Genomic DNA, 12,011 nt, shown 5'->3' with positions numbered 1-12,011 from the left:
CTACTGGATTCCCAGCAATCCCACTATTGGGTATACATATCTGAAGGAACCAAAATCAGTGTGTTGAAGAGACACCTGAAGTCACATGTTTATTGCAGCACTATTCACAGTAGCCAAGATATAGAATCAACTAAGTATCTACTGACACACGAATAAGGAAAATGTGGCATATATATATATATATATATATAATATGATATTATTTAACCATTAAAAATTAAATTCTGTCATTTGGAACAACAGGGAAAGAATTGAAGAACATTATGTTATAGGAAAAGTCAGGCATAGAAAGATAAATATTGCATGATCTCACTTACATGTGAAAGCTAAAAAAGTTGATTTCAAAAAAGTAGAGAATAGAATAGAGGTTACCAGAGACTGGGAAAGGTATGAGGGACGGAGAAATGGAGAGAGGAGGTGTACAACTGGAAAGGAAGAATAACTTCTAATGTTCCATAGCATAGTAGTGTAACTATTATTGAAAATAACTATTTCAAAGTAGCTGGTATGGAGGATTCTCAATGTTCTGAACACAAAGAAATGAATGATAAATGTCTTTGGTGATAAGTATGTCAATTATTTGGTCTTAACATTAAATATTACATCCATGTATTAAAATGTCACACTGTGCCCTCTAAGTAGGTAGTTACAATGTGTCAGCTGAAAACAAAAACACATTGAAAAATTAAAATTATAACTTTATACATCCTAAAACATACTCATTTTAACAAACTTTAAAATAAAACATAGGAAAATAAAAGTAGAACTTTTCCTAATGATGACAGTTTTCCAGTTATATTTTCTCTCTTACTCTTACTTTTTATCTTCTGTATTGTTGACTTAAGGTGGTTTAGAAAAATAAGTATGCACATGTCACTTCTAGTCAAAGTCTCTAAAGAGCTTGTTCTATAATGTGGCAAGTTCATTATAACCTTTATGGGGAAGAACAAAGACCCAAAAGATGGCCAAGTAAATTCTAATGAAGAGTTAAGTGGGAGAGTCACACTTTTCCAGATACCAAAACTCGCATAAACCTTTAATAATTGATATAGTATGACAACTGGTATTAAAGAAGGGCTTAAGGGACAAATGTAAGAGAGTCCAGAAACAGGATTATGTGTGAAAATGTGATTAAAAACAGCTGGCATTACAATTTAGGGGGACAGGTTTGACAATTCAATGACAGAGGTATAATAAAAAAATACTTCTAGTTCATAGTTTCTGATTTCTGAGCTTCTGAGTTTAAATCCTAGTTTGGCCCAAGTAGTGTGACCCAGTACAGTGTCAAAGAATTTATCCCAATTGTTTTAGTTTCTACATCTGTAATGAAGACAGTAATACAGTACCCTAGTTCATAAGGCCCTTGTACGGTGATGAACTATTACAGTAAAGCTCTTAGAACAGACATATACACTCACACCCCTCCCCAGAATTAAATCTGAGGACTATTTTCCAAAAGCCCAGGCTACATCTAATTGAAAAATATTTATTCATTGCATACTCTATGGCATAAAACCATCCTTCTAAAATGGAAAAATTCTGTTTATCCTAAAATTTCCATCACATCATCAGCCACTGTATTATATATTATGTATACAGCAATAGTGGTAGTAACAGTAATATTACTAAATATTGATTTAACTAGAAATTGTTAAGAAAATATGGTGCTATTACTTATTAATAGTCTTCCTGTAAGCAACTAGAAATACTGTAAACCAAATCCATTAACAACTCAGAATAACTAACATTTTTTTGGCATCAACATTAAGTTCAAAGTTGAGGCTATCTATAGTTGTATATATAAATTCTATGCCAAATGAAAATTATGCATTAAAATTATTAAAATATGATATGTTTAATTGTTTGGAAGACAAAAAACCCTGAATTCCCCCAAGTGTAGAATGAACTTTTCTGGCAACTGTGTCTGTGTACTGCTGCCCTCTGCTGGGCCAGATAAATGCACAGGATCCCATCTGCAACCTCACATGTAACCTGGCCACATCACGATTTCTGGGTAGACAGCAGAAATGAAAGGAACTATAGACTAGGGCTCATCATTATCTACATATTCTTAGACACATCTCCTGTTACTTGCAACTCCAAGCTGCATTTGGACTGATCCCTTTAAGGTTATTAAATTCCTTAAAAACTGCAACCCAATTTTGTTTTCAATCTCCTTGTTGAAACAAACCCATTATTTTCTATCAGTACAAAGTGGCAGCAAAATCTTTATCTTTGATTTCAGAGAAATGTAAACATAAAATAATAACTAAAGATTTATACAAATAAATACTTATAGTGTACATGGCAACAATTTTGACCAAAAGGAACTATCCAAGAAAGCTTGGCAAAATGTACTACGTTTAGAAAGAATTCTGAGTTTACACAATGATTTTCAAGGAATGTTCTCTTTAATCCAGCTTTAAGAGACCACTATAATAATTAGAGGAACATTATTTAACATGCTGCAATTAAGTATAGAACAATGTGGGATAACAGTTATAAAATTCTTTCAAATACAGGTAAAATATATACTATTATATTTTGACAATGTTTACTAATTTATGCCAATAACTGGACTCTTTAGAGTTGCTTGGCATTATAAACAACATTTATGAAATGAAACACCCTAAATTTTCCAACCTCACAGGCCTTTCAATTATTATTCAATTAATGTCTCACCTTTGATTCAAATAAATTTTTTGGATGACTTCAATGTCTAATGATGACTTCAATATATATCTAGAGTATCTCAACCTCATTACTATTAACATTCAGGGCTTAATAATTCTTTAGGATGGTTGGGATGGTAACTTGTATTTTGTGAGATGTTTAGAAGCAACCTTGGCCTCTTCATGACTCCAGTGGAAATTTCCTATTCCCTTTTTCCCCTTTATTTAATAAATATAAATTTCCAAAGTACAACTTTTGGATTATGGCAGCTTTTCCCCCAATAACCTCCCTCCCACCCGCAACCATCCCATCTCCCACTCCCTCTCCCATCCCATTCTTCATCAAGACTCATTTTCAACTATCTTTATATACAGAAGATCAACTTAGTATATACTAAGATTTCAGCAGTTTGCACCCACACAGATATGCAAAGTATAAATTACTGTTTGAGTAGTAGTTTTACCATTAATTCGCATAGTACAACACATTAAGGACAGAGATCCTACATGGGGAGTAGGTGTACAGTGACTCCAGTAATCACTCGAGGCTCTTGTCATGAGCTGCCAATATGGAAGCCTCTTGAGTTCACAAATTCTGATCTTGTTTAGACAAGGTCATAGTCAAAGTGGAAGTTCTCTCCTCCCTTCAGAGGTTACCTCCTTCTTTGATGGCCCATTCTTTCCGCTGGGATCTCACTCACAGAGATCTTTCATTTAGGTTTTTTTTTTTTTTTTTTTTTGCCACAGTGTCTTGGCTTTCCATGCCTGTGAAACTCTCATGGGCTTTCTAGCAGAATCCGAATGCCTTAAGGGCTGATTCTGAGGCCAGAGTGCTGTTTAGGACATCTGCCATTCTATGAGTCTGCTATGTATCCCACTTCCCATGTTGGATTGTTGTCTCCTTTTTAATTCTATCAGTTATTATTAGCAGACACTAGTCTTGTTTATGTGATCCCTTTGACACTTAATCCTATCATTATGATCAATTATGAACTGAAACTGATCACTTTGAATAGTAAGATGGCACTGCTACATGCCACCTTGATGGGATTGAATTAGAATCCCCTGGCACATTTCTAGCTCTACCATTAGGGGTAAGTCCAAGTGACCATTAACTCTTTAATTAACACACAATTATTCTTAGGCATTTAAATTTAACTGAAAAGTGATCCCTGTTAAATATAAGAGTGGGAGTAAGATAGGGAGGAGATGTACAGTTTGGCACATGCTCACTCAGACTTACCCATAAGTTCCTATTCTAAACCAAGTATTCTCACAAGCATCAAGTCAACATGTTGACTAGCTGAGACCTACACTCAGTCATCTGATGAAAAGTAAATTAAAACCATGGGCTACCATCACATACCTTTAAGAATAGCTAAGACAAAAGAAAAAGACAAAAACAAAATAAAAATTGACAATACTAAGTGTTGGTGAAGACATGGAACAAATGGAACTCTTATATATTGCTGATGGGAACCCAAAATGGTAGATACATGGGGAAAAGTTTCTTATAAAATTAAACATTATGTAACTATATATGTCAGCATCCTACACCTACGTATTTAACCAAGAGAAAACTTACAAGCCTGTGTAAATGTTTAGAAAGGCTTTACTCATTATTTCCAAAACTATCTTTCAGTTGGTAAACAAATAAAAATTTTGGTATATCCAAACAATGAAATGATACTCAGTTAACACAGAGGATTAAACAACTGATACAACAGCAATATAGGTAAGTCTAAAAACGCATTATGCTAAGTGCATGAAGCCAACCTCAAAAAACTATGGAACAACATTATAGAAAAAAACAAGAATATTAACAGAAAACAGATCAGTGGTTATCAGGTGCTGGAGGTAGTGGGATGGTGAGACTACAAAGGGCCACTGAGAAACTTTTTGGGGTGATGGAAATGTTCTATGTACTGTGATACAGGTGGTTGCATTTAAAATACATGGAATACATGGAATACATGTATTCAAAATAGATGGAATTGTACATTAAAGTATGTATACCGTATATAAATGTTGTCAAAATAAAACTGATTTATAAGCCAACAAACAGGGGAAGGGAGTTTGACTTTGACCTTATGCTTTGGGTTGTTTATGTCTTGACATTCTATGATGAAAATAATCATAATATTTAACTTCCTTCCTATAGTGGAAAAAAAATCTCTCCTTGTTCAGGTTGGTAAAGAGTACAAATAACATCAGTACAGACTGAATTTATCTTATACTGAAATTAATTTTCTGAAGAAATGTTAAGATCTTACTTGATGATTTTGAATAGCTATTTTGGTACTTCAGATTTATTCTCCCACTGGGAATTTTTTTCTTTAATTTTTATTTATTCACCTGAAAGGAGAGAGAGAGCAAGAGAGGGAGGGAGGGAAGAAGAAGGGCGAGATATAGAGATCTTCTATCTGTGGTTCACTCCCTAAATGTCTGCAGCAATCAGGGTTGGGCCAGGTTGAAGCCAAGAGCCAAGAATTCAATCTGGGTCTTTCACATAGGTGGTAGGTACCCAACTACTTGAGCTGTCTGCCTCCCAGGTAGAAAGATGGACTGGAGAACAGAGCTGGGACTGGAACCCAGGCACTCTGATATGTAATGTGGTTATTCCAAGCAGCAGCTTCACCACTGCCAAATGCCCACCCCTTCCACTAGGATTTTAGCACCTATCTGGCTCAATGCTGGGCAAATACACAAGACACAATTAAAAATCTTATAAGAAAATCTGGATCCTTTAATTTTTAATAAAACTGTCATACCGTGAACATTTACATTCTACTTCAGATGAAAAACAAATTATATATATATTGTAGAATGTATAAAACACATGCAATCAATTTCTTGGTGTCCTGAAGGTTTCATAAAGTTTCTATCTTGGTTTATATTTTTTAAAAAGAAATATTTATTTATTTGTCAGGGAGATATGAAAGTAGTTCTTCTTAATTAAGAATCTGGAATCAAAAATTGAACCAGGAATTGGGATACTATGATATAGGATGTGGGCATCCAACTGACAGCTCAAGTGTTGCACCAAATGCCTGACTCACTGGTCTATCGTGCTGTTCTCATTTTGCAATGAGTTAGTAGTTTTTTTTTTCTGTAAAATATGGCTATTTTATTTTATTTTATTTTATTTCTCTTGACAGGCAGCGTTAGACAGTGAGAGAGACAGAGAGAAAGGTCTTCCTTTTCCGTTGGTTCATCTCCCAAATGGCCGCCACGGCTGGCGTGCTGCGTCGATCCAAAGCCAGGAGCCAGGTGCTTCCTCCTGGTCTCCCATGCGGGTGCAGGGCCCAAGCACTGGGCCATCCTCCACTGCTTTCCTGGGCCACAGCAGAGAGCTGGACTGGAAGAGGAGCAGCGGGGACAGAACGGTGCCCCAACTGGGACTAAAACCCAGTGTGCCGGCGCCGCAGGTGGAGGATTAGCCTAGTGAGCCGTGACGCCGGCTGGCTCTTTATTTTTTAAGACTTGACTTTTTGGGCATGATTTTCTACTGATTCCTCCAGGATGATGTCGTCTTCTTTAATAGTGATCAGGACCATCTTGCCCACAAGAGTGAAGATGTCTTCAGAGATACAGCCTTTAGGCTCCCTGACCTTCATCATGAGCATGTTCAGTGCCAAGACGGTGCCTTCCGGGATCTTCACTTTCGCCAGCACAGAGGTGCCCAGCTTCTCATTGCAGGCCATATCACAGGGCAGCAGCTGCTTGGTCAGGGAGCCCAGGGCCCACTCCACCAGGTACACAGACCATACCAGCTCGGCCAGCTTGCCAGGCTCCAGTGAGTCCGAGCGGTCACCCCTTTCCAGGTCTTGTCCAAAGTGATGTGATGTTCCAATACCTTGGCCCCCAGGGCCACAGCAGCCAACAGATACCGCGATGCCAGTTTCATGCTCAGAGTACCTTATGGGAATGTCAGGAAAGAGCTTCTGGTATTCTGAGATGACGTGCAGGTTGGCATTTTTGGACTGCAGTGGGTATGCGCTGGTGCACAATGGGAAGCAGAAGTTGGGGTTGAGGGGCTTCATGATCTGATAGACTTGCTACATGGTGTCCACAGACTGTATTCAGCTGGAGATCACCATCAGATGACCTTTTCTGTCTTTTCCAGATAAGGAAAATTGTTAGTGTCTCCAGATCTGACTTTGAAAAATGGGACATTCAGTTCATGCAAAAACTCGACTGCCATCTTGCCCACAGGCGTTGAAGACGACGTGCACTCCCTGGACAAACCTCTGCAGCTTGTGGTACTGGGCGTGGCTGAACGCCAGGTGTCTTTCCCCAGGAGTACTCTGGAATGTAGGACCTCTCCAATGCTTTCCAGTTGAACTGAATTCCAGCTGGCTCTTCTGGAACTTGGCAGAGTCAGCCCCACACTCATTGGCTGTGTGGATCATGCGCTTGGCCACCTCCAGGTCACCCTGGTGGTTCTGGCCAACCTCGGCAACGATGAAGTATGGGTGTTGCCTGCCCACCCAGCGCCCAGGACACAGCTCCAGCTCCAGGGGCATCGCAGCAACTCATGCTCCCAGTGCCTCTCTGCCCACCTGGGCTTGGCTGCCACCTCTGCCAGTTAGTGCTTCTTTATTAAATGTTTATCAAGAATCACAGGGATAGAGTAAATAAACAGGTAAATGTGCCCACATGCAGATAACTGAAGGCTATGAAAGCCAAAGTTAACAGACTTCAGCATTACCAACAGAGCTTGTAAAGATGCAATACCAATAATTTTCGTGATATAAATCCTGCCAACTTAATGGTATAAACCCTGAAATATCCCTAATAGTTTTAAACCTTTCCTTCTCCTTCAGTCCACCTTCTTATTTTCTTAGGGAGGAAACTCCAGAATGTTCAAAGAGCAGCTAAACTCAGTTACAATTCATCATACCCATAGCTCTAAAAAAAAAAAAGTAAAAAGTGATATAAAGGAATGATAAGAAGAAATTTTAAAAAGGTACATTTTGAGGTACTTCAAAGGGAAATGAGGGAGAAAGGCTACATGCACACCAGATTTCAGTGCCATAAAGTGTTTACAAACATCTGAATGGAATAATCAGGCCTCAATTCACACTCAATAATGAGGATACAGTTAAATTATATGGTTGATTCATGCTAACTAAAAGGGAATTTTAGAAATGTGATTTTAAAAAAACCTGACTAGTCAAAAATAGAACCATGTGGATTATTTTCCTCACACTGACACCATCCTGCCTCCCTCCCCCAATTTCCTGCATGATACAAGAAAGTTACTTTGCTATCATGTTCTTCTTTTTAACTTTGCATTTATTCAGGAACTCCAGGACCATCATAAACTTTAGAATAGAACTAGAAAGAAATCTCACAAAGTCTGATAACAATCCATTGGGATATTCTCAAATTCTCACTTAAACACACATATGTATGTTCTGAAGCACATTAGGAGTATCATGTACCATGTGGAACTAGTAGGTGCTTAGTAAGTATAAACTACATGAATGGAATTGATTAAACTAAACAGAATGGAATTAGACTGTGAAAAAAAAGCCACTAAAGGCCCATGAAGGGGCATGTGAAGAACTCTTACCTAGTGACATCATTAGTTAAACAAACTGAACTGATTCTCATTTGACATTTTGCCCTTCTTTGAAATCAATTAATAAATCATTCCTATCTGGGAAAGAAAAAAATTCTAATATTTAGTTTCTTCAATATCAACAACTCCATATCTATCTCACAGGGTCATTTCCAAAATCAAATCAGAAAGTATGTGAAAGTACTGTATAAACAACAAAGTGTATGGGGCCAGTGCTGTGGTGTAGTGGGTGAAGTCGCTGCCTGCAGTGCCGGCATCCCATATGGACGCTGCTTCGAGTCCTGGCAGCTCCATTTCTGGTCCAGCTCTCTGCTATGGCCTGGGAAAGCAGTAGAAGATGGCCCAAGTCCTTGGGCCCCTGCACCCATGTGGGAGACACAGAAGAAGGTCCTGGCTCCTGGCTTTGGATTGGTGCAGCTCCAGCTGTTGTGGCCAACTGGGGAGTGAACCAGTGGATGGAAGACCTCTCTCTAGCTCGCTCTAGGTCTCTCCTTCTCTCTCTATGTGTGTAACTCTTTCAAATAAATAAATAAATCTTTAAAAAAAGTGTAAAGTCATTATTTGAAATATCATTATTTTTCCCAATGGGAAATGAGTCAGCACAACAGAGTCAAAAAACTTTAGGCTTTTGGGTGATTACTGATGTCATAAATGAGTGTTAATTGTTAAATCAACAATGGGAGTCACTGTGTACTTACTCCCCATGTAGGATCTCTGTCTTTAATGTGTTCTACTATGCAAATTAACAGTAAAACTACTACTCGAACAGTACTCTATACTTTGTGTGTCTGTGTGGGTGCAGTCTGTTGAAATCTTTACTTAGTATATACTAAGTTGATCTTCTGTATATAAAGATAATTGAAAATGAATCTTGATGAAGAATGGCATGGGAAAGGGAGTAGGAGATGGGATGGTTGTGGGTGGGAGGGAAGTTATTGGGGGAAAAGCCACTATAATAGAAAAGCTGATTTGGATTTAATAAAAAAAAAATATGACTAACACATGTAGGGATTTGGAAATTTATATTTATTAAATATAATTTAGTATATATATATATATAAATATAATTTATTAAATAAAAGTTGAAAAAATTTAGGCTTAAGAAACAGATAAATGTGGGCATATGACACAATGATTAAGATGCCATTTAAGATGTCCATATTCCATATTGGAGTGGCTAGGCTCAAGTCTCTGCTACACTTCCAATCCAGCTTCCTGCTAATGTACACCCTGGGAGGACCTGGATGATGGATCAAGTAGTTGGATTCCTCCCACCCACGTGGGAGACCGGGATACAGTTCCAGGCTTCTGGCTTCTGCCTGGCCCACCCTCGTTACTACAGGCATTTGGAGGGGTAAAAAAACCTCTCTCCCTGTCTTTCTCTCTGTCTCTCTTTCAAACAAACAAAACTTCAAAGAATTGGATAAATGAAAATTCCCGAATGTAAAATCTGGATTCCATCATTTAATAGTCACAGAATCTCGAGCCAATTAGCACCAGTAAAATGGGAATAAAGATATTTATTTTACATTGTTGTGAGGAGGATTAAAGATGATATACATAAAGGACTTAACCCTACCTCTGGGCAAGTTGTGCTATATACTAATTTTATTATGACAATACATCAACAGATACTTCTCATATGATTATGCCATACATTAGTTCTACTTGGCCACCACTAAGTGGCAAAGGCCAGCACAGAATACCTGTTTTTCTTCTAAAAGAATTATTTTTAAAAGTTTCAGTATGCTAATCAAGAAGTGCATGTACGATATTGGGCACAGTATTAAAAAATTAAAAATGTAGCCAGTCAATAGAAGAAAGAAACAGATCTTGGCGTGCATGTTGCTAGGAAAACCAGTTTATAATTTTGTTAAACCAGCATGTTATGACTTAAAATGTGATATATTTAGGGATATGAAAGTAGTGCTTCTTTGGGATACACAGCAGACTCATAGAATGGCAGATGTCCTAAACAGCACTCTGGCCTCAGAATCAGCCCTTGAGACAGAGAGAGACAGAGAGAGAGACAGAGAGACAGGGACGAGAGAGAGAGAGAGAGAGAGAGAGAGAGAGAGAATGAGAGAATGAGAGAATGAGAATCTTCCATGCAATGGTTCACTCCCCAATTAGCCGTGACCGCTCGAGCTGCACTGATCCAAAGCCTGGAGCCAGGAGCTTCCTCCAGGTCTCCCACATGGGTACAGGGGCATAAGAACTTGGGCTATCTTCTACTGCTTTCCCAGGCCATAGCAGAGAGCTGGATCGGAAGTGGAGCAGCCGAGACTTGAACTGGCGCCCATATGGGATGCTGCCACTGCAGGTAGCGGCTTTACTCGCTACACCATAGCGCTGGCCCCTTTTTACTCTATTTCCTTAATTTTCCCTTAATTTTCCCCTGGAGATAATTCCCACTTTCTTTATTAAGTTAATGGACTCAAAGTTTCACTAGCAGGAAGAATGACCAGCACTCACTACCAAAATCCATTTTCCATGTACACATGATCTCACTGCTGCTTTGGGTTCTTCTCGCCTGGTAACCAAATTTCGTACTTTACCAACTCACAGTGCATTTACCTTACTGCATTTCCTCTGTCCAGGGAATATTTTCACCCTTTAGTTTCTGCAGTGATTTACCAATTCCTCTCCTCTCCTCTCCTCCCCTCCCCTCCCCTCTCCTCCCTCTTTCTTTCAGCTTTTTGTTTTTTGTCCAAAAATAATGCTGAAACAGTTTTCCTGATTCAGTTGATAACCACTAAATCAAACTGAAGTTGAATACAGTGGCCAACTCTGTCTGAGGTTTCAGTCTCCAATGAATCTCATTTTTATGTATTAAAACTGAGACCCAAAGTGTAAGTGTTGTGGCAGGGCAGGTTAAGCTGCCACCTGGTATACCTGTATCCCATATCAGAGTGCCTAGGGATCAAGTCCAAGAATTAGTGTTCCTGGCTATTGGCTTCTACCTGACCCAGCCCTGGCTGTTGCAGATATTTGGGAGTGAACCAGCAAATGGAAGATTTCTCTCTCTCTATCACTCTGTCTTTCAAGTAATTAAATAGACAGATAAACTGAAACCCAAAAGAATATCACAACGGGGGCAAATGACAAACTGGAAAATTGTAAGATGTTTTCATAATACAGTGATTGACAGCAAAATTAAAACTGTGGTCATTTTTTTATTTATTTTTTATTTTTTTATTTTTATTTTTTTTGACAGAGTGGACAGTGAGAGAGAGAGACAGAGAGAAAGGTCTTCCTTTTGCCGTTGGTTCACCCTCCAATGGCTGCCGCGGCCAGTGCGCTGCGGCCGGCGCACCACGCTGATCCGATGGCAGGAGCCAGGAGCCAGGTGCTTTTCCTGGTCTCCCATGGGGTGCAGGGCCCAAGCACCTGGGCCATCCTCCACTGTACTCCCTGGCCACAGCAGAGAGCTGGCCTGGAAGAGGGGCAACCGTGACAGAATCCGGCGCCCCGACCGGGACTAGAACCCGGTGTGCCGGTGCCGCTAGGCGGAGGATTAGCCTAGTGAGCCGCGGCGCCGGCCTGTGGTCATTTTTATATATACATAATTGACTTTAACATCTTATAACTTACAGTCCAGAGTTAAGATTATCATTTGAAAGATGAACTGTTGGCCGGCGCCGTGGCTCACTAGGCTAATCCTCCGCCTAGCGGCGCCGGCACACCGGGTTCTAGTCCCGGTCGGGGCGCCGGATCCTGTCCCGGTTGCCCCTCTTCCAGGCCAGCCCTCT

The 12,011-nt window shown here is 39.4% G+C and overlaps 1 protein-coding gene and 1 pseudogene across 10 annotated transcripts in view; both read right to left on the bottom strand.

Annotated features, from left to right (window-relative positions):
• The window catches only part of SBF2 (SET binding factor 2), a 517,136-nt gene that overhangs the window by 221,662 nt on the left and 283,463 nt on the right, over positions 1-12,011 (bottom strand). The gene's annotated exons all lie outside the window — the stretch shown is intronic.
• On the bottom strand, positions 6,017-7,297 carry LOC149128407 (N-acetylneuraminate-9-phosphate synthase pseudogene; annotated as a pseudogene).

Source organism: Oryctolagus cuniculus, chromosome 1 (assembly GCF_051225735.1).
Source record: "Oryctolagus cuniculus isolate XC-2025 breed Fujian yellow rabbit chromosome 1, ASM5122573v1, whole genome shotgun sequence".
NCBI lineage: Eukaryota > Metazoa > Chordata > Mammalia > Lagomorpha > Leporidae > Oryctolagus > Oryctolagus cuniculus.
This window is presented reverse-complemented; position numbering and strand designations above follow the sequence as displayed.